The sequence below is a fragment of the Anolis carolinensis genome, chromosome 6 (genome assembly GCF_035594765.1).
Source record: "Anolis carolinensis isolate JA03-04 chromosome 6, rAnoCar3.1.pri, whole genome shotgun sequence".
Classification (NCBI taxonomy): domain Eukaryota; kingdom Metazoa; phylum Chordata; class Lepidosauria; order Squamata; family Dactyloidae; genus Anolis; species Anolis carolinensis.
Genome location: NC_085846.1, coordinates 28,790,175 through 28,812,422, shown reverse-complemented (window position 1 = coordinate 28,812,422; position 22,248 = coordinate 28,790,175). Strand labels below are relative to the sequence as shown.

The following is a 22,248-nucleotide window of genomic DNA, read 5'->3' as shown; positions in this document are numbered from 1 at the left end:
AATGGCTTTTGAGCACGGACTGGTATATTTGAAGCCTAATTCCCAAGGCTTGCATGAAAGGAATCCTGTAAGAACACTAACAAGGTTTCTCCCAAAGGCATAAAGGTGACTCAGATCTATAAAAGTGACTTGAGCGGAAAGGGAGAGAGGCAGAGAGAGAGCATCTCGCAGAGAGCCCCTGCAGACTTCTTTCTTCCCCATTTATAAGGCCGACGTGCCATCCTCTTTTGCTACGGAGTTGTTTACACACTCAGCAGCCTTATTTTTTTGTACCTTGTGACTGTAAGGTAAGCTGGCCCGCTTGCCTTCTTGTCTATTGAGGCTTCCCTGAAAAGTACTAAATTTACAAATATATCATAAGAAATTTATCTACAAGACTGTGCTTTATTATTGAAAAAGTATCAGAAACAGATGCTATCTTGTTCAATGTGGCAGCTAGATCTTCTGGAATATTCTATGCATTGAAAGAAAAACCCTTCCTAGTGTACCTTATATATTCATGTATAAGTCTAGAAATTTTAGGCAAAAATCAACCTTAAACATTAAGGGAAGTTTATCCACAGGTCAGTGTAAGTACTGTATCTTAACTCTTTTTTTAAAAGGTGTCATCTCCAAGGGCTCAATCCATCTCAGGAAAACCTATAAGAAACACCGATTCCCTCTACTCTCTTTGATATGGTGCCACTTCTAGCCTTTTTGAATATCTATGCAGGGAAATAGTGATGGCGGCCAAGTGCTTTGCCTTGGTGACATTGGTGGCCATTCCTGATGTATTTACACATCATATCATATCAAAATCCATAATTTTGGCAAGAACTGTCCTTGACTTTGCACAAGGTCAGCATATACATTAATATATATGGTGCACATCAGGGGTCCTCAAATCTTTTAAGCAGATGAATGGTTCAAACTGTAGTTTGAAAAAATAAATAAATAAATTCCTATGCACACTGTATATATCTTCTTTGTAATGCAAAAAATTAAAAGAACAGTACAATATTTAAAATGAAGAACAATTTTAAACAACATAAACTTCACAGTATTTCAATGGAAAGTGTAGTCCTGCGGTTGGCTATTTATTTATTGTGTCACAAGCAAATTGAGAATACAGTTATAATTTATTGAAAAACACAAAGTTAAAAACTTGGCATTGTACTAAATTTCCTTTTGCCAGAAGCTGGCCACTTGGAGTGCCTCTGGTGTGGTTGTAAGGAGGTCCTCCATGGGGCAGGGCTCAGACTGCATTGTAGTAAGTGGTCTGTGGTTTAGAATCATAGAATCATAGAATAGTAGAGTTGGAAGAGACCTCATGGGCCATCCAGTCCAACCCCCTGCCAAGAAGCAGGAAATCACATTCAAAGCACCCCCGACAGATGGCCATCCAGCCTCTGCTTAAAAGCCTCCAAGGAAGGAGCCTCCACCACAGCCCGGGGGAGAGAGTTCCACTGTTGAACAGCCCTCACAGTGAGGAAGTTCTTCCTGATGTTCAGGTGGAATCTCCTTTCCTGTAGTTTGAAGCCATTGTTCCGTGTCCTAGTCTGCAGGGCAGCAGAAAACAAGCTTGCTCCCTCCTCCCTATGACTTCCCTTCACGTATTTGTACATGGCTATCATGTCTCCTCTCAACCTTCTCTTCTGCAGGCTAAACATGCCCAGCTCTTTAAGCCGCTCCTCATAGGGCTTGTTCTCCAGACCCTTAATCATTTTAGTCGCCCTCCTCTGGACGCTTTCCAGCTTGTCAACATCTCCCTTCAACTGTGGTGCCCAAAATTGGACACAGTATTCCAGGTGTGGTCTGACCAAGGCAGAATAGAGGGGGAGCATGACTTCCCTGGATCTAGACGCTATTCCCCTATTGATGCAGGCCAGAATCCCGTTGGCTTTTTTAGCTGCTGCATCACATTGTGGGCTCATGTTTAACTTGTTGTCCACGAGGACTCCAAGGTCTTTTTCGCACACACTGCTGTCAAGCCAGGCGTCCCCCATTCTGTATCTTTGATTTCCATTTTTTCTGCCGAAATGAAGTATCTTGCATTTGTCCCTGTTGAACTTCATTTTGTTAGTTTCGGCCCATCTCTCTAATGTTTGCTCTCCCACACTCACATGTTGTAACCCCATTTCTTAAGGCTAGCTCTGCATCTTGTGGTGCCAGAGCACAGTTAGTTTAGCGCCTTCCAAGTTGCTCAGTCTTCTGTGTGCCCAGGAGGGAGTTTCTCATCTGGTATCAGCCACTGATTGAGGTTCTGGGTTTTAACCGGCCACTTTTGCACTCTCGCTTGCTACAGTATTTCTGCGGGTATCTCTGTAGATCTTTGGAAGCTATTTCTTGATTTAAAGCATTGGTTTGCTGGTTGATATCTGAACAGAGGATGGGCTTGAGATGTCAATGCCTTGATCCTTTCATTATTGGCTGCTACTTCCCGACGGATGTCAGGTGGTATAGTACTGGCTAAACATTATAATTTCTCCAGCAGAGTAGGGCGTAGAGATCCTGTAATAATGCAGCATGTCTCATTAAAAGCCACATCCACTGTTTTAGCATGGTGAAATGTAGTCCACACCGGCATACATATTCAGCAGCAGAGTAGCATTTGGCTGATGGGATAGTCACTGCCAATCATAACAAGTGTTGCAAGTGTGTCCATTTTTCTTTTCCTTGACATAATTGTTTCCGAGGGATACAAAATGGCTGCTACTTCTTTAAGTAGCTTCAAACAGCTTCAAAGTGGCTTCAAATGGCTTCAAACTACAGGAAAAGAGATTCCACCTGAACATTAGGAAGAACTTCCTTGCTGTGAGAGCTGTTCAGCAGTTGAACTCTCTGCCCCAGAGTGTGGTGGAGGCTCCTTCTTTGGAGATTTTTAAGCAGAGGCTGGATGGTCATCTGCCAGGGGTGCTTTGAATGCGAGTTTCCTGCTTCTTGGCAGAGGGTTGCACTGGATGGCGGTGAGGTCTCTTCCAACTCTATGATTCTTTGATTCTAAGATGAGCACGTGTAGCTATCACTTTTGCTGCTGTTGTGTAGTCGGCTAGTAACGGAGGGAAAGGAAGGGGCTCTGAGAGGGGCCTACCTCACAATGTCCCATGGCTTTCTTCGTGGCTTTTTCCTTCCTTCTCTTTTTTCCCCTTTATTTCTTTATTTCTCTATAGCAAGGGTCCCAGCAGCTGCAAGCTGCAGGCCTTAGTTTGGGGACCCCTGTTATACATGGTAGAAATCCATCTGAATGTATAGGTAGAAGACTATGTCATTTCAAATAGAACATGGGATTGCTTAGGTTTGAATTCCTCTTTTGAAATGTCTAAATACGTTTTTTGAAAAAAAATCTATCACTCATTTTTAGCTCTCAGTATTTGAAATCATGTCAGTGAAGTCTCTGCAAAATACTAAAATCTGTCTATGGCTTTTCTACTCTTGACAGGCAGCTGCACTTGGATATGGGTCCTTAACTCTCACCTCAGCCGCTGGCCCCACTGTGCATGTAGTGGGCACGCTAGGGCTTGTGCTGGATGCTAGTAACAACTGGATGATAAAAAGGCAAGCACTGAGCTGCTTACAAATCAACTTTGCTCTCATTCTTGCACTGCAGGCTCTGTAAATTTTTAATGAGTGCTTCTTCATCAACAGACGGTTGTTAAGGTTGTGTTAGGCCACATTCATGAGAGATCTTCCTAGATGAACCTCTAGGACTTGTGCAGGCTTTTAGAAAACAGTGTGGGCACAATCCGGGAGGATGTCTTCCTGAGCAAATCCATTAAAACCAAATCATGCTCCGGCACAGCTGCCATTCATTGCAACAAGGTTTGTTCTGTGGGGTTCAACCTTATTGCTGAAGTTGGAAGACAGAAGCAATCTTGTTTTGTTTGTTTTTGATTAATTTTCCTTTATTTGTAGTAAATTGTTTGCTATTAGGATAGACAAGCTGGTATTTCACTGTGTATCTCTCTGTGTATCAGTGGATAAAATAATACCCCGTAAAGAAGCAATATAACCACAGCATCCACAAGCTGATATGATTTTGTTTTGATCAGGAGGGAATATTCTCCGGATGTCAAAAAACTATTTCAGAAGAACCAATTGACTGAGTAAATCTGTTGCAGAGAGATGAAAAAGCAATACCTGTGAAGGTGGCTCGGTAGAAAGATTATTCTCTGCTTAAATCCTGCATTGTCCCGGGCTTTACGTACGATAGCATCATTGGTTTTCTATTTTAGTTATTGACCTGTATTTCTTTGAATTTAATTGCATAGTTGAACTAACAAATCAAGATATGTTACGGTTTGTATCAGTTATTTCAGAAGCAGAAGTGACGATTTGGGGTTGGATACGCAAACCTCATTCCACATAACTATGGAAAGAGCAGGAGGCTTTGTCTTGTGTGCCTTCCAAGTCATTTCTGATTTATGGTGACCCCAAAACGAATCTCTCATGGGTTTTTCTTACAATAATTTATTGAGGAATTGTTTTTGTCTTCCTCCGAGGCTGAGAAAGTGTAGGTTCCCACGGTCACCATGTGAGTTTCCATGGCTAAGTGGGGATTCAAACCTTAGTTTCCCAATGTTGTAGCCCAACACTCAATCCACTACACCCCAAAAGTAAGACCTAGCAAAAATTTTGTTTGGAAGCATGCCCGCCAAACAAAACACCAGAGCATGCAAGATCAGTAAATGTACATACCATAGATTGTTGTACATGGAAATAATGGTAGTGACAAGAAATTCTTGATAGGATTCACAGTTTGTCTGGTTATGCTGGTTTGCAATGACAACTACTATACAGTATATAATAAATGTTCAAATATTTTTGTTCAACAATAAATATGAATTTTTCTACATGGAAAAATAAGACATCCCCTGAAAATAAGACCTAGCGCATCTTTGGGTGCAAAAATTAATATAAGACACTGTCTTATTTTTGGGGAAACACGGTAGTAATTGGCTGGGAGACTGCTGATGCATAATTGGGGCTATAGGCTATATTTTAGTGGAATTGGCAATACCTTGCCCAAGAAAACCCTGTAAAATTCATGGTCTCACCATAAGTTGACTGCTCATTTAAAGATACATATGTACACATTGAAAAAGAAATTTCATATACAGAATACCTTTCACTTCCTACAAAGTAGCAAAAGCAGTGTCTTTGGTAGAACAAGTACCATACAACAATCACAAAACCCAGTAACTAAAAAATTTTCTTCACCTTCATGACACACCAACTCAGCTGCTTAAGACCTCTGCCTCACTCTGTCTAATGATGGAGTTGACCTTGGTCATGACATACTTTATTTTTTCTCCATGGCAATTTGACCATTTCTTTCCATGTTTGTAAAAAAGGGGGAGAAGCTGAAATGCTCATTATTTCAAAACAAGTCTCTTTTTCTCCTCAGGAAATCATATTCCTCATGATATGACATGATGCAGATGTCTAGACTTCCTGCCCACATGCCTGTTTCATGTAAAGGAAGCTTATTATTGGAACCTACCAGGCAGGAAAAGCAAAAGGGGCTCATTTTAGCAAGGAGAGAGAAAAGCCATACACATATAAAGTGCCTTTCAAATTTGCAAATCCAGTTCAAGAATCTGCTTTTCTTTGATTAGCACTTGAAACCTGAGCTAACTCCCTTTGAAGGCATCAGTCAAGTCCAAGTGGCAGTGATTAATTAATTTCTGGTTAGCAGTCCATCTGATTTCACAAAGTTGCTCTGTGCAATTTGAATTTGCATCACGTCGTACCACCATGGTTGTTTTACAAATCACATTTCCATGGATTCACAGTTTCCAATTTGTACACCTCAGTCCTTCCACTTGGAAGTAAAGGCATCTTGTTATAGTCAGTATTTCTGGTGGCATTTATAGGGAAAGAGCAAAAAGACATGTGTTTTTACCAGTTGATTTTGGTCAGACAGTTGTGTGGTAGATTACTGCAGTAAGAACAAAGCTATGTCTCTGTGTCTTTTTTCTCTGTCTGTCATGATGATGTTGGAAAGCCAAAGACCACATTGGTGGAGGTATTTATAGATCCTCTTTCCACCAGATTGAATCTCATTCCCTCAACCTGAGCACTGACTTAATATAAAGAGGACCCACAATGGTCCCACCACTGACTCGAGGTTTGCAAATACCCACAAATAAGCAACTTTAGTGCATTTTCTTTATTACATATCTAGGAAAGCAGCATCCCATCAGACATGCTTGAACTTTGACTCACTAGGAAGATGGCAGTTGTGATCCAACAACACCTAAAGGGGCTCCTATCTATGTAAAGGGTTCAAGAATAATAAATTATGTTGACTGTGATTTCTAAGTAATCAGTGTTGGAGCATGTTAGAATCATTTTTAATACTCTTAGAAAAAGAGTATTCCAGAAAGAAATCTAGCTGCGTATTTTTGCAGTAACAAAAGATTATATATGGCGTCATATACACCTGTCAATCTGGGTAGTTTTTTTAACTGAACAAATAAATATATTATTCAATTTTTTCACTACTAGAAAGCCCCATCACCTGTGTTCTACCACTTCATGGGAACTGATAATTTTAGTGATGTATGCTTAGATCTTCAGGTCACCAGGTTACAGGGTTATTACTGTATATGATTTGCGACTACCTTTCATTTTTGTCATCACATCATAGTTTTAGTTTCAAGCTGGATTTTTTTTTTGAAGATCCCCTAGAACTGTGGTCCTCAACCTGTGGGTCCTCAGGTGTTTTGGACTACAATTCCCAGAAATCTCATGCAGTTTACCAGCTGTTAGGAGTTCTGGGAGTTGAAGGCCAAAACATCTGGGGACCCACAGGTTGAGAACCACTGAACTAGACGCTTGTCACTGCTGCCACAATGCTTCATTCTGATGCAATTACCAGTTGTGTAGTTGCTATTTATTAGCAGCATTCTTTCCACAACTGACGAGGTAGTTCTGGATCAAAGGTTAATGCCTTATATCCTATCCAACAGAAGTAGCTTAACCATGTTACTATAGAGGACACCATGAGAGCTTTTTCATGACACCTGTGGGTGACACTTTGGGATCATATTTTAGATCTGTTTTGTGTAACATCCTGTGGGAATCTTACAAACATAATATCAAATAAACTTTGCCTAAGAAAACCCCATGAAATTAATAGCATTGCCATCAGTCAACAGATGACAAAGACACAGAACCCATCCACCGTGCCATATCATGCAGTTTAACTGCATTGAACTGCATTATATGAGTCTACACGGCCATATAATGCAGTTCAATCCAGTTAAACTGCATTATGAAACTGCATTATATTGCATAATAGACACACAACACACTTTCCACTCAGATTTGTTGGATCCAGCATGGTTTTACTGCTTAGTAATTATGGAAGTTGCACTTTAACACTCCTGGACAATTCCAACTTAGGAAAGACTAATTTTAAAGTAATATGCTGTAGATAGCCATTACTTTTTCTTTTCTTAGCCATGGTTATCTATGAGTATGCATCCTTTGAACCTGATGGTTCTATGTATCTCTGTTGTCACCCATTGACAGGCTTATCCTTCATATAAGAGCCAAGGCTGCTTCAAATTTGAAGGCTCAATCCTGGAAGAAACCACCAACATGATAGACCCCTATCTCTGACACATGACTTCTAGCACTTTATCTCCTTCCTATTTATCCTACCCCACATTATCCCAGCCGACTCTCTGACACTTGTCCATGCACTTTATTAAAAGGCCTTGAAATTGTGTATTTTATTTTATCCGTAGTGGTTGACGTTTGTATCATTACCTCATTTTGCTTGGTCATTATATGTTTTATTGTATATTATGTTTTAACCGATTATTTTATTTGATTGTTGTTTCATTGCTTTTAGTTACTGATATGTGTTTTAAACTGTTACTCTTTATTTCTGTTTTGGGCTCGGCCCCATGTTAGCCACCCCAAGTCCTTTCGGGGAGATGGTGGCGGGATAGAAAAAAACCCTATTATTTATTTATTTATTATTAGTAAGAAAGGCAAAGTATAAGTAACTTAAAGTTTCACATTACCGCAGTGCAGTTTTGTGATTAGAATTTTAAACCAAGGTTTGGGAAATACATTTTCTAGTTCCCATGGATGAAATCCAGTGCATTGTAATGGTTGACCTGGGTTTGAATCCCCACTTGGCCATGGAAAGCATTGGGTGATCTTGAGCCTCAGTCTCTGGGCCTCTGAGGAAGACCATAGCAGACAATTTCTCAACAAATGTTGCTAGGAAAAGCCCCATGATAAATTCACCCTAGCATTGCCATAAATTGGAAACAACTTGAAGCCCCTGTCATCCTAATTTTTGCCATCCTAATTCATAGACTTTATTGGCACATACTTAAGTGCATATGGTGGGAATATCTCTCAACATTTAGATTGTGTCTAAGAGATTATTCTTCCCAAAAGAAGATGCCTGGTTGCTATCAATGCACGCAGCATTCGCAAAACAATTTACCTCAGTCTCATAGCAACAACTACTTCAGTCACTTTGTTGACCATGCTGATGATGAAGGTTCATCAACAAATTAGTTTCTAAAACATTTTCACCCCAAAATTAGCTCACAGAACTAGAACCTGTTCCTTACACCATGTAGCAGTCAGTATGGTAGTGAACAAATCTTACAGCCACAGTGACAACAAGCAGATCTCTCTTTTCATGTGGCTCTGTCTTCCAGGCTTTTTCACAATGAAGAATGACAAGGTAAGGCATCTAGACATTTCCACCTTGTAACTCAACTATGTGAAGAATCCTTCAAGCACACATTTCACAGGCTGTATTTCATCCATATAGAAGCTACTCGTAAGCTACCAACAAAGATGTCCTACACGGCTAAATGGAACACATTTCAGCTGCTCTGAGTGGCTTGCTACCAGGTGTCAAATGCAAAATGTCCTTGACTTTCTAATGTTGTGAAGTCTTTCCTTGTCTTCTCTGAACATGCTTGTCAGCTATTTCAGTGTTGCCCTAATGTTATGCGATCCCTGAAAGAGTTTAGAAGCTCACATCGCCTTCTGCCCTGTCTGTCATCTCTTGGAGCTTTCTGCTGTGCCTGATTGGTTTTATGAGATAACATGTTCTCTTCTCCTTTGTTCTGTGTCCTTCAAGACATTTCTGATAGTTGTAACTTCAGTGAGGGATGCTGGTTGACTCTGTGTACTTTACTAACCCCATTGCACCTTCAATTCAATCAGAACAAAGTGATTTTGTGGCCTGATCAGCACTTCCTTCCAAATAATGATTTGTATTTCCATATTTTTCAGAACATTCTGTTGCTTATGCTTATGTTGAGTCCAAATCCTATGGCACATTGAAAGTGTCCTACTATAGTATGGATGTTTGAAGGGAATTATCCTTCTGTATTGATAGTAGTAAACACTTTTCTTGTGTACAAGGTAATAGATTTCAACTTGGTGCAAAAGAAATAGAATGCTCACTATTATTCTTTTTTTCCTGAAAAATGGGTTAGGGACAATTTCACAGTGGCAAATACTTTGGTGAGTTTTTACTTACACATGCTAAAAATTTAGAGTAGTTATTTTGTACAGAAATTCTCATGACTCTTTGAATAGAAGTTATCCATTTGTGTAAAGCAGTGGACTTGAACTCCCAGAAATTCCAGCCAACTTAACAGCTGTTAGGAATTGTGAGAGCTAAAGTCCAAAACATCTGGAGGCCCAAAGGTTGGGAACCATTGGTGTAAAAGAACTATATATTCCCTGCAAAACCACTGAAAACTATTGTAGCTGTGTGTTAACCTGCTCACAAGATGGCTGGGATTTGCATGCACACAAAAAACAGTCTTACACAAAAGCCCATGCACATGACTATATGGAAGCACAAATGGGTTTTTTAATGCAAAAATCAAAACATTTTTTGTGCAGGAAAACCTACAAGTATATCTGTATAAAATAATTACTCCCAGACACTTCAGAGTGTATATACTGAGGGAGAACTACACATAAATGTTTTCTCTGTGGCAAACTGGAAATTATTTGTCCTAACTTGCTATAATAAAATAATTGAATATTTTTATCTCTATGGGGTGTCATAGTGACTTTCTAACTGCAGCTTGGTTCTTGGTTAAATGGGTGTTGTTTATTGTGTACCTTCAAGTTATTTCTGGCTTATGGCAATCCCAAGATGGCCTGATAGCAAGTTTTTCTGAAGAGGAGAGTTTGTGATTCATCCAAAGTTTTCCAGTGGCTTTCCATGGATGAGCGAGGAATACAGCCCTGTTCTCCCAAGTTGTAGTCCAACACTCAAAACTACTACACCATGCTGGGTGGAGTAACAAATGCCATTTGTTTGATGTATTAAATGACTTGCAAATGCTTATTTGTGGAGATTCATGCTACTGCATTCATCCATAGAGAACTAATGCTAGAAATATGTAAGGCAACCACATCGGTCCCATTGTCCACTTTCACGTGACTATACTCTGAATGTCTGGGCTTAATAAAACTCTGGTTTTGGCTTTGATATACTTTCCTCAAGAATCTCATAGTCTTTGTATTGTCGAAGGCTTTCACAGCTAGAATCACTGGGGTGTTGTGTGGTTTCCAGGTTGTATGGCCGTGTTCTAGCAGTATTTTTCTCCTGCTGTTTTGCCTGTATCTGTGACTGGCATTTTAAAGGATCCTCTAAAGATGCCAGCCACAGATGCAGGCAAAATGTCAGGAAAAAATGCTGCTAGAACATGGCCACAAAACCCATAGTCTTTGTTTTTCTGGTATATATAGCTGATGGGTCTATGGACCATAATAAATATTGTTGTTGATGGTATATGTAGCTTGCAAGTGGTTCCCTGCTGTAACACGGACTCTTGAAATGATCATCTTTAAACACATAATACTCATGCACACTGTACGGACATGCAAAGTGAATGGAGGTGTGGATCATTCTCAAACACATTACTCATCCGTGAAGTTTCACAACACGTTTATTACAAGCTTAAAACAACCAATGTGTGTGATTTCACATACGACGATAGCAGCGATAGCAATTACAGGTACAAGGCCTATTATTATTGTTAGGAAAGGAGAGAGAGTGTGTGTACTCTTGAAACAGATTTTGCAATGGAGGAAGAGAAAGGTTACCTGCACCATAACGTGCCCTTCAAACACCACCATGTTTTTCTGAGTCACTGATCAAAGCAGAGTGGAATGTCAATTTGCAATTAAAGCTTTTGCTAATTGATTGAACCAACAGGATGGATACATTTTCTAGCCCTGATTGCTAAGCACTTTGCCCTTGAATGGACTAGTGCAACTTGTGATCCTTCTAAGTTAAATGAGCATAGGCCAGAAGTTATATTCTGAATTTTCAAAAGTCTCCAGGTTTTGCTGCCTGAGGAAATAAGCACTTGGTGAACATGAATCGCCATTGATTTGAAGGATTACAGGCAGCGAAAGCGTGCTCCTAAATGTAGACCAATATGTGCAAAATGGAAGTTAAGTGAACAGCGACTTTTAAATGACATTGCAAAATGCATCACAGGGGAGATTAAAACCTTTTTCACCGTTGATACTTAGCTCAAGTTTTTCTTTAATATCCGTTTTTTTGTAAAACGTTTTATTCTGTTAAGAAGGAGGCTATGAGGAATCTCGCTTCTTCTTTTTTGCTTCAGAGGTTAGCCTCTTGTTGAAAAGGATGGGGGAAGGTAAAAAGGGCCCTTGACGTGAATAGAAATGCTTTGCAAATGTCAGAGCTTTGTTCAACACGGCTCTTGCACTGCTGTAATATGCGATGCAATCAGAAAAAAATATGAGTGCGAAGTTAATTTTAATCGTGCATCTATGGAACTGGTGGAGAGATGGGAAGGTGAAAGCAAGGGAGAGGCATATGTATAATAGTGCAGACATCTATCAGGCGAATCAACAACAACAATAAAAAAGGAAAAAAGAAACACTCAGCTAATTTAAGATCCAGATGGGAGAGAGATAATTTGAAATGGGAATGTTTAACAGTAAAAGACTCCTGACTTTGCTTGAGGAGGAGAAGGAGAGAAGAGGAGGGGGAGATGGAGATGGAGGGAGATGTAAAGAGAAAAAAGGCACAAAGCCTCTGTGAGAAGCTTGTTTTCTGATTCAAGTTGAGCACTTCAAGGTCTTTCTATTTAGGGGGTTGCATTTGGGGTGCAGGAACAATAAAAATGCTAAGTTAACATCATAGTGGAGCTCACAAATCCTGATACATGTTTTTAATAGTCATGCTGCCATTCAGTAAGGGGATAAACTGCTTAGCAGATGTTGAGAAAGAGGAGTTGACTGATCCTCTTTAGCACCAATGGTCTTCTCCCTTTATTATACATCACACAGCCTGTTCCAGATCCCCTAAACTCACCTATTTCAGTTGCTGCAAATAACACTATCTTGTCAGCCTTCAATGAAGTAGTATTCAATTCCTATGTACATGTTTGGGGAAGGGTAATCATGCTGTCTTTCATCTCAGGCAGCTAAATGCTTAGGAGCCCCTGATAGCGCAATGGGTTAAACCCTTTTGCTGGCAGGACTGCTGACCCCAAAAGGTTGGCAGTTCAAATCTGGGGAGTGGGGTGAGCTCCCGTCTGTCAGCTCCAGCCTCCCATGCGGGACATGAGATAAGCTTCCCACAGGATGGTAAAATATTAAACATCTGGGCATCCCCTGGATAACGTCCTTGCAGACAGCAAATTCTCTTGGACTTGGAGTTTCTCAGGTCACTCCTGACACACACAAAAAGCTAAATGCTTTGCTTGGGACATCCCTGCATTTTACAGAGTCTTCAGTGCTCTGGATTAAAAGTCAATGTTGAGAGAAAAAAAATCTGTACTGTTCCATTATCTGGGCGGAGGCCACTAGGGGGCACTAGAGAGAGAAGAATAGTCTATTTTATGGGGGTGGAGGGTTGGTTGAAGGAGGAGAACCATTTCTCCCTGTGTTCCTGTTATTCCCCCCACCCATGTCCTCGTCATCCAAACAATCCTCATTTATTATATGGGAAGGGGGGAGAGGAAAATAACCAGCAAAAACGTGGAAAATGGTTTTCCTCCTTCAGCTCCCCCATGATTGAACTATCCTTCTCTCTCTAGCGCCTGGATAATGGAACAGTACCAAATAATATTACTGGTTTTGCTTACTCTTGGGGGATTTAGTTTTTCATCTTTTTTTGCTCTTCCATAAGGGTAAAGGTAAAGGTTTCCCCTGACGTTAAGTCCAGTCATGTCTGACTCTGGGGGTTGGTTCTCATCTCCATTTCTAAGCTAAAGAGCCAGCGTTGTCCGTAGACACCTCCAAGGTCATGTGGCCGGCATGACTGCATGGAGCGCCGTTACCTTCCAGTCGTAGCGGTACCTATTGATCTACTCACATTGGCATGTTTCTGAACTGCTAGGTTGGCAGAAGCTGGAGCTAACAGCGGCTGCTCACACCGCTCCCGGGGTTTGAACCTGGGACCTTTCGGTCTGCAAGTTCAGCAGCTCAGTGCTTTAACACACTTCGCCACCGGGGCTCCTGCTCTTCCATAAAAGACCCTAAGTCGCTGAGATTTTCATTTGTATGTAAAGTATCTTTTCCTGGAAAAAAAATCAGAAAGATACAAGAATATGCAATCTTTCAAGTTTCAGCGAGACTCACAGCAGGCAGATAAATCAAGAGTTCTGCATAAAGGAGCATTCTTTCCTCTGTGTGCTTTTCTCTCCCATCATCAGGATTAGGACCCTGTGGTAGAACGAGGTTCTTCAAATTAAACTCTGTGAATATCTATTCAGACTTAAGGCTCACGGAATTCAAAGGAGCTAATTCCTATAAGTGTGTATAGTTCTAGAGCATGTGTATTTTTCATTTGAGAAATAAAAGTGGATGAATCCAACCACAATTTGCCAGCCCTACTTGTGTGTGTGCACCTGTATGTTCTCAAAATTTCAGACATGGCCAGTGATTTCTAACAGTCTCATTCCCCCCTCCCACCTGAAGCTAAAGAGCGGCCCTTTTACAGTGTGAAAGGACTCTCTATCCTTCAGATGTCTTTAGTGTAATCCAAACTGTTCCTCAGTGGGATTGAAATGGCAGTTGAAAAAAGAAGAAAAATACTGTAATTTTGAAATGCTTGTATCATTGTCCCCCTTCTGCTATTCTTGTTGTTTTCAAAATTGCTTTGAAAATGTTCACATCAGCTGAAATCTCGGTGGCATGTGCCAGTCTGGGGTGTATTATAAAACCATCCATTTACCAAAAAATCAACATACAAAGCTTCATGCATACACTTATAACACCGATAAATGCAAGATTACAGACACCCACCTAACCTTTACCTCTGTAGAGAAAATGTGACAGCATAAAGACCCAAATTGCTTCCCTTATCAATGCCCTTGGAGGCTGGAAATGGTAGAAAAATTAGGGAGGGCTACATGTAGGGAGCAATGTATGTGGATTTTTTTTAATGCTGCAGCAAAAAAACATGACAACAACATTAAATCTCTGTTCTAAACACCCGCAAAGTGCATAACAGTTGGAGGAGTTTACAGTAGGCGGGGAGGAAAAGAAGTACACTGGAAAAGGCCAAATAAAGAGGGTTAATGGGCTTTTTCACAACTGAGTTTTTACAGCTGTCAGGAAATTAAAGTAAATAAAATGAAAAGGAAGAGTCAGCCCCACTCAGATTTAAACAATACCTTTTAAGTAGGAGCCTGAAGTTCCTCCCAGGTCCCTGAAATGTCTGCTTGCCAAAAGGAACCTGCAGAAATATTGTTTTCATTATATTCCAGTTAATCCCCGCAGTTACAATAATTAGTCATTTATATAGGCGTTTGAAAATGTGCAAATGTTTTAGAATCTACCATCACCTTAATCTACCCAAAGGGACTCACATTTAGAAAGAATCATCTATTCTATATGGAGAATCCTTCTGGGTCAGAGCTAAGTATCCAATGAGTCCACCACTGAAATCTCATGGAGAGCCATGAGCCAGACTGGGTGTCCTTCCACACAGCCATATAGCCCAGAATATCAAGGCAGAACATCCCACAATTGGGTTACCCGAGCCTAAAGTAAAGGTTTTCCCCTGACATTAAGTCTAGTCATGTCCGACTCTGGGGATGGTGCTCATCTCAATTTCTAAGCCGAAGAGCCGGCGTTGTCCATAGACACCTCCAAAGTCATGTGGTTGGCATACCTACATGGAGCACTGTTCCCTTCCTGCTGGAGTGGTACCTATTAATCTACTCACATTGCATGTTTTCACACTGCTAGATTGGCAGAAGCTGGGGCTAACAGTGGGAGCTCACCCCACTCCCCAAACTCAAACTGGCGACCTTTTGGTCAGCAAGTTCGGCAGCTCAGCGGTTTAATCTACTGCACCACCAGGGGCTTGAGTCTACACTGCCATATATTCCAGTTCAAAGCAGATAATGTGGGATTTTATTCAGCTGTATGGAAGGGGCCTGGGTTATACACCAAAGCCCTACTTTAGGTGGGGTTTTATTGAAGCTGGAGCAATAGGGTGGCTTATCTGTACTTTATCTTTTCCCCATTACTTAATCCTTGTCCTGCCTATGTTATTATTTTGATACGCCCAGATTGAGGAGTATTTGTACCTTATTGGTACAACACATCATCTGCATGCAGCTGCTCTGGTTATTATGCCTGATATCTCCATGATAGGCAAGGCAAGTTTACTATTTGAACCCTTGGAAAGCAGTTGCTTGGTCAACTAGATCAGGTTTGTGGAACACGTAGCCATTCAGATGTGGTTGGATTGCAACTTGTATCAGCTCTAGCTATTGCTGCTAATGGTATGAGGGGAGTTGCAATCCCAATAACATCTGGAGAGTCATACATTTTTCTTCCCTAAGCTAGATGAATTGATTAATCGTTAGGAAAAACTTCATAATGCAGTCTGATAGTTGAAGAGAGTGCCTTGGGAAGTAATAAGCCCTTATTCAGTAAAGGTGTGTTGGGGTGGCTGGGAAGCCATCTGTCAAGGAATCAGAATATTAGACCCTGTATTCCAGGCCCTGCATTTAGATAGTCTTTATAATCATTCCCATCGTAATAGTCTATGCTCTAAGATGAGTCTCGGGTGTAGAATTAATGCAATTCGATACTATTTTAATTGCATGGCCCAATACTATGGACTTGTGGAAGTTACCCTTTGGTGAGGTACCAGCACTCTTTGACAGAGAAGGGTAAGGACCTTGTAAAACTGCAACTCCATGATATCATTGCATGGAGCCATGGCAGTGAAAGCAATGTCAAGCTGCCTTAATTCTACAGTGTAAATCAGGCATGGGTAAACTTCGGCCCTCCAGATGTTTTGGACTTTAATTGTGGGAATGGAAGTCCAAACACCTGGAGGGCCGAAGTTTGCCCATGTCTGATGTAAATGCACACTCTGGCTAACCAGGGCCTGGCACTTATTTCAATGCACTTATTGAAAGCAAGCATTCCAGTAGTTTGTAGTTCTCCCATCCCATAATTTTTCCAAACTCTGGCAGGTAATTGACTGCACCAGCCATGCTCCCATTTTGCATCCAACTACATTCAGCAGATTTTAGGGTCCTTAAAAAAATACTGAGGTCTTATTCGCAGCTCGGTTAGATGATCCAATGTTCCAACTTAGTATAAGTCAATTTCTCAGGTCTCTATTAAACAGCCAGAAGCAAAGTGGCAGGTATTTCTTTCTGGTACCTCTGAAAACAGAAGAAGGGATTTCGATACAACTTCTATCACTCAAGTGCGACATGCCAGAATTTGTTCTTTTGCTATTAAAGTGTAAAAATTGTACTCCTAAAGACAGGATGATAATCATGGCTTTGCAGATGTTATAGGATCGCAGGTTTCACCAGCTCAACTCAGATAGCCAGTGATGATGAATACTGGAAGTTGCAATCCAATAACTTTTATGAGACTGGATAATCCGCACATCTCCACCCAAAGGAAGGGGTACTTAGGAAGCATCAAGATGAAAAATACTAATGACTAGGATACAAATTTGCTGATATATCTACACAGATATAAAACAAATAGGGTCATTTATTTCAGCAAGCTCAAGTCACCCATACAGCCCTACCTCAAAAGCTTAGCCCTGTATCACAAAACTGATTTTTGCCACCATGGAAAGGTGTGTTTCTACCAAGTCGATGGTTCTCCACTTTGATGCTTCAGCTGCTTTGGGCTTCAATTTCTGGAAACCTTACCCAGCACAGCCCATGATGATGGTGATGGTGATGGTGATAATAATAATACACTTTCTTTATATTCTTCTCTACCTCCCCAAAGAGACTCAGAGCAGATTACAGTATACACATATATAGGCAAACATTCAATGCCTTTTATACAAAGAACAATGACATACAAAGGCAAAAGTTTCCCTTTCCAACTTTAGTGTCTGTAAGTAATGCTCAACTCTGGCCATGGGAAGGTGCTCTTGTTCCATTTTCCATGCCGAGGAGCCTGTCGTCCATAGACCTTCCAGGTCGTGTTTTGCCAGCATGGCAAAATACATATTGATCTACTTGCAGGACATGTTTTCAAACTGCTAGGTTGGCAGGAGCTAGGGCTGACAGCCAGAGCTCACCCCTACCTGCAGCTTCGAACTGCTGACCTTCCAGTCAGGAAGTTTTCTACATCTAGCAGTTCTAAATTGACTGATAGTGGGTCTTAGTTTTAGATCAGAAGTGTCAAACTCATTTTCATTAAAGGTCACATCAACTTTATGGTTGCATTAAAGGGCAGTTGAATCCAGGGATGGAAAATCAGTAGATACAGAGGGTCACCTACTGTGTATATATATATATATATATTTACATAGTGGTTGGTGCCCTTTAGTTTTACCCTGTTTGGGTCCCCAGATATTATTGAAGAACAACTCCCATCACTTTTGAATATCTGCATGTAGGCTGGGGATAATGGGAATTGCAACCCAACAGCACTTGTGGCTCTGAGATTGAGTAACAGTTAAGGACGTTTTAAAGTCAGACATCATATCCACAAGCCTTGTATTTAAATTCAAACCCCACTCTTTTGACTAAAGAGAACAAAGGTAGCCTTTCAGATGTTACTGTATCACAGCCTCCTATCAGCTGTAGTCATGATGTCTAATGATGAGAAATACAGGAGTTGTAGTCCAGCCTCTGGAGGGCCCCATAAAAAGACATGCTGGGCTGGATTTGGTCCATGGGCCTTGAGTTTGACACATGTACAAACCAAAGACACAGCTCTTTTTAGTTCTATCTTTCCATTAAGAATATATCTTCCAGGTGGCTAGTTGCATTTTAGTACAATATGACCCATTCCAGCCAGGGGTGTGTGATTTCCTAAGACCTGGGACATGGGGGTGGTTGGTCAAGAATGAGTACTTCGAGATAGCTTTGTGCCTATTTGTATCTATGTGCTTGCCTTTGACTCTAAAATGTAAGTGCACTGAAGGATTGGACCCCATGGCTTCAAATTATATCATGATTTGCTCCAGTGATTATTTAAAACCCCTACTGCGGTTTCAACTTCCAAATGAAACAAGCAAACTGTGGCTTAATGCGCCCGATGTGTTAGGAGTTCAGGATTTACATGCAATATTTTTAGGAAGGAGCTAGGGAAGAAGAGGTCCGACTTTTATTATCCTGCTGCCTTATTAATGGTATATAGAATCGGTTACTTGAGGCAGTTGCTTCATCTTGCCTTATGGCAGTGTTTTCTTCTCACCAAACCCCCTTCAAATTCCTCCCCTTCCCCTATGCAGATTCTGAGCACAGAGCCCTTAATCTTCATTCTAAACAGTAACATAACCCCCATGCACTTAGCTCATTTGTTAAGATTCATGCCTTTCTAGTCTGGATGGTTCCTGATGAGGCCTTTATCACACCGTTGTCAGCTTCACTCGCTGAATTTTAATAATGAACAACGAGGCATGCCAGATCACCAAGTATTAATAAAGCCCACAGTCTGTTCCTAATCCTCCCACCTCACCCAGTAGCCAGTGATATCAGGACAGAATTAAGGCAATGCTCCTTTTGTGATTCCGACTCCTATCAATCCAAAGGGATGGGAGTTGTAGTCCAAACTAGAATGAACATTGCAGATTCTTCCTCTCTTCCCAAAACCTTACTTCTGCCGAGATATTGTGATGCGTTGTTGAAGGCTTTCATGGGTGGGATCACAGAGTTGTTGTGTGTTTTCCGGGCTGTATGGCCATGTTCCAGAAGCATTCAGGATCGGTAAACGTATGTACTATAGATTGCTATATATTGAAATAATGGTGTGAGGGTTGAATGAAAAGTAATGCTTCCACCTTCGTAACTCCTCAACAGATGGCATTACTGGTATGCGGCAGATACTGGCTTGTTCAGTAGACTCTCCTCTACAGTTCCATTTGGCAGGAAGCCTTAGCATTGAACAGTTGTGTTGTTAAAGTGCGAAGTATGGAACCCTGCGTAGACGGTCGGTCAATGCGACTTAAGCAACATGCAGTCATTGAATTCTTGACAGCAGAAGGTGTCACCCCAAAGGAGATTCATCGGAGAATGCAAGCTGTTTATGGTGATTGTGTTGATGTGAATACTGTGCATCATTGGGCGAGTAAGTTTAAAGATGTTGAGGTGGGAACATCTGACTTGTGTGACAAACAAAGCTGGACGTCCTGTGACAGCAACCACTAGGTTTCACAAGCAAAAGGTTGACAGATTGATTCAGGATGATCGTCGTATCACTCAGACAGAAATTTCAAGCATAATCAGCATTTCACAAGAATGTGTGGGTCACATTATTGCTTTGCTTGGCTATTGGAAGATCTGTACACGACGGGTATTGTGGGACACTGGTTGCGGAAACAGAGTGTTGACTTCTTCCATGATGGCTTTAGAAAACTTGTTCATCGTTGGCAGAAATGTATCCAATTGTCTGGTGATTATGTGAAAAAGTGAATAGTGGTAGTTAAAGAGCACATTCTGAGGATTATTTCTGCGTTTGATTTATTAAAATATTCCCATCCAAACTCTAGTAATGAAGGTGGAGGCATTATTTTTCATTCAACCCTCATAATAACAAGGAATTCTTGAGAGGATTCACACTTTGTCTGGTTATGCTGGTTTGTGATGACAACTACTATACAGTATATAATAAATGTTCATTTTTTTTTGTTCAAGAATAAATTTGAATTCTTCTTCATGGAAAAATAAGACACCCCTGAAAATAAGACCTAGGATACCTTTGAGAGCAAAAATTAATATGAGACACTGCCTTATTTTCAGGGTCCTTTCGGTCCACAGGTTCAGCAGCTCAGTGCTTTAACAGCGCTCTACAGTAAAGGTTTTCCCTAAGTCCAGTCGTGTCCGACTCTGGGGGTTGGTGCTCATCTCCATTTCTAAGCCGAAGAGCCGGCGCTGTCCGTAGACACCTCCAAGGTCATGTGACCGGCATGACTGCATGGAGTGCCGTTACCTTCCCGCCGGAGCGGTACCTATTGATCTCAAATTTGCATGTTTTCGAACTGCTAGGTTGGCAGAAGCTGGAGCTAACAGCGGGCGCTCCCCGGTTTTGGACCTGGGACCTTTCGGTCTGCAGTTCAAATCAGATAATCTGGATTTTATATGACACGGTAGAAGGGGCCGAAGAGAAGGCTAAAGAAAGACCTTTTCAAACTGCCAGCATTCCATAGCACTTGTTCAACAACAACAACAATGGTTCGCAAACCCAGCCAGGGCTAGATTCGAACCCGCGTGCTTCCATCCCGCAGGATTCCTGCCCAGCGTCTGAAAAGACAGGTGGAGTCCTGGTTGCCACGGCGACTGTGCCGTCTTTATAAGCAAGCCCAGAGGAAGCTGGCTCACATTGCTAAGGTCAGGCTTGGGGGGGCTGCGATGGCAGGGATGTAATGGAGTAGGAAGTTGGGGAAGGGAAAGGGGTGTCCGCATTTGCACCGAGCCTCTTTCTGCCCCTCCGAACCCACGCATCATCGCCTCCTCTTCCCCATCACCTCTGCAAACCGGAGAAGCAGCATCAGCATCAGCAGCAGAGAGGAGTGCGGAGAAAAAGGCAACCGAGAGCTGCTGACGGATGAATTTATAGACACTGCAGCCTCCCATTGTGTCGGCCGGGCTGGAGGCTTGGGGATGGAGGAGGCTGAAGGCTCTGTGCATTGGCCAGGCTGGGACTAACCTGTGGCAGGTAAGGAGGAGGTGGAAGCAAAGGACAGGAGCGGGGAGGGGAAGGGGGATGCACCAGCAAACGCAGGAATATGCAACCTTGATGCTCATATTCCTGCAGGCATCAAAGTATATCCTTCCCCGCATCTCTGTATGTTGAAGGTGAGTTAAGGGGGGAAACAAAACCCTCCCTTTTTTTGTCCCTTTCCTTTCCAAGCCCGTGCCATTTCCAATCCCTCCTGTAATGCGATCACTGCACCAAACTGTGCAACAGCAGAACTGGTTGATAGTCTCACCCCCTCCCTCCCCCACATCACACACATCATCATCCAAAGTCTGAGAAAGCCGGATCTAAATGAAAAGCATGCCACAATCGGTCCTATGGGGTTGCAGAATGAGGGGATATAAGGGATCACTGCGTTACTGCGTACCCTGTAGATCCATTTGTATGTATGCCGTTTTCTCCAGAGCATGAGATTTTTGGATTTCTCTATGTATGTATATATTTTTACTGTGGGGAAAGAAGGAATGGAGAGAGAAGGTGTCAGTCCATATTTGTGTCATGCCGGTGAGGCAGAGCCAAGGCAAAACTCCAGGATTTGGCTCCAAATGGACAGTATTTGGGAGTAATTGTAAGAGAAGTGGGTGTGTTTGTGTGTAGTAGTCGTCTCTCAAGACATGCAGGAAAAGGCAGGATTTGTTGAGGTTTGTGAGGTCACTCAACCTCCCAGGAACTCACAAGAACTGTGTAAAGATATGATATCATTTTATCCTTGCAATGTAGCCGTGGTGGCGCAGCAGGTTTAACCCTTGTGCCAGCTGAACTGCTGAGCTGAAGGTTGGGTTGCTGACCTAAAGGTTGCTGGTTCGAATCCGTGAGACAGAGTGAGCTTCTGTCCGTCAGCTCTAGCTTTCGGGACATGAGAGAAGCCGCCCAGCAGGATGCTAACACATCCGGGCATTCCCCAGGCAACGTCTCTGTAGATGGCCAATTCTCTCACACCAGAAGCAACTTGCAGTATGTTCTCACAGAAAAAAAAACACAGAAAAAAAATCCTCACAACAATCCTGCAAGGGAGGCCAACACTGCAGGGATTTTAGTAACCAATCCAAGGTCACCTGGTGATACTTATGGCTG

The 22,248-nt window shown here is 41.8% G+C and overlaps 1 protein-coding gene across 16 annotated transcripts in view; it reads left to right on the top strand.

Moving 5' to 3' along the window:
* The window catches only part of srcin1 (SRC kinase signaling inhibitor 1), a 366,662-nt gene that overhangs the window by 179,305 nt on the left and 165,109 nt on the right, over positions 1–22,248 (top strand). For 2 of the 16 annotated variants that reach the window (XM_062984356.1, XM_062984355.1), the window contains exon 1: positions 1,708–21,132. The exons of the other annotated variants lie outside the window; for them this stretch is intronic. The gene's annotated coding sequence lies outside the window, so the exon portion shown is untranslated. Of the gene's footprint in view, positions 1–1,707; positions 21,133–22,248 lie in introns of those variants that run through there. 16 annotated transcript variants of the gene reach the window in all.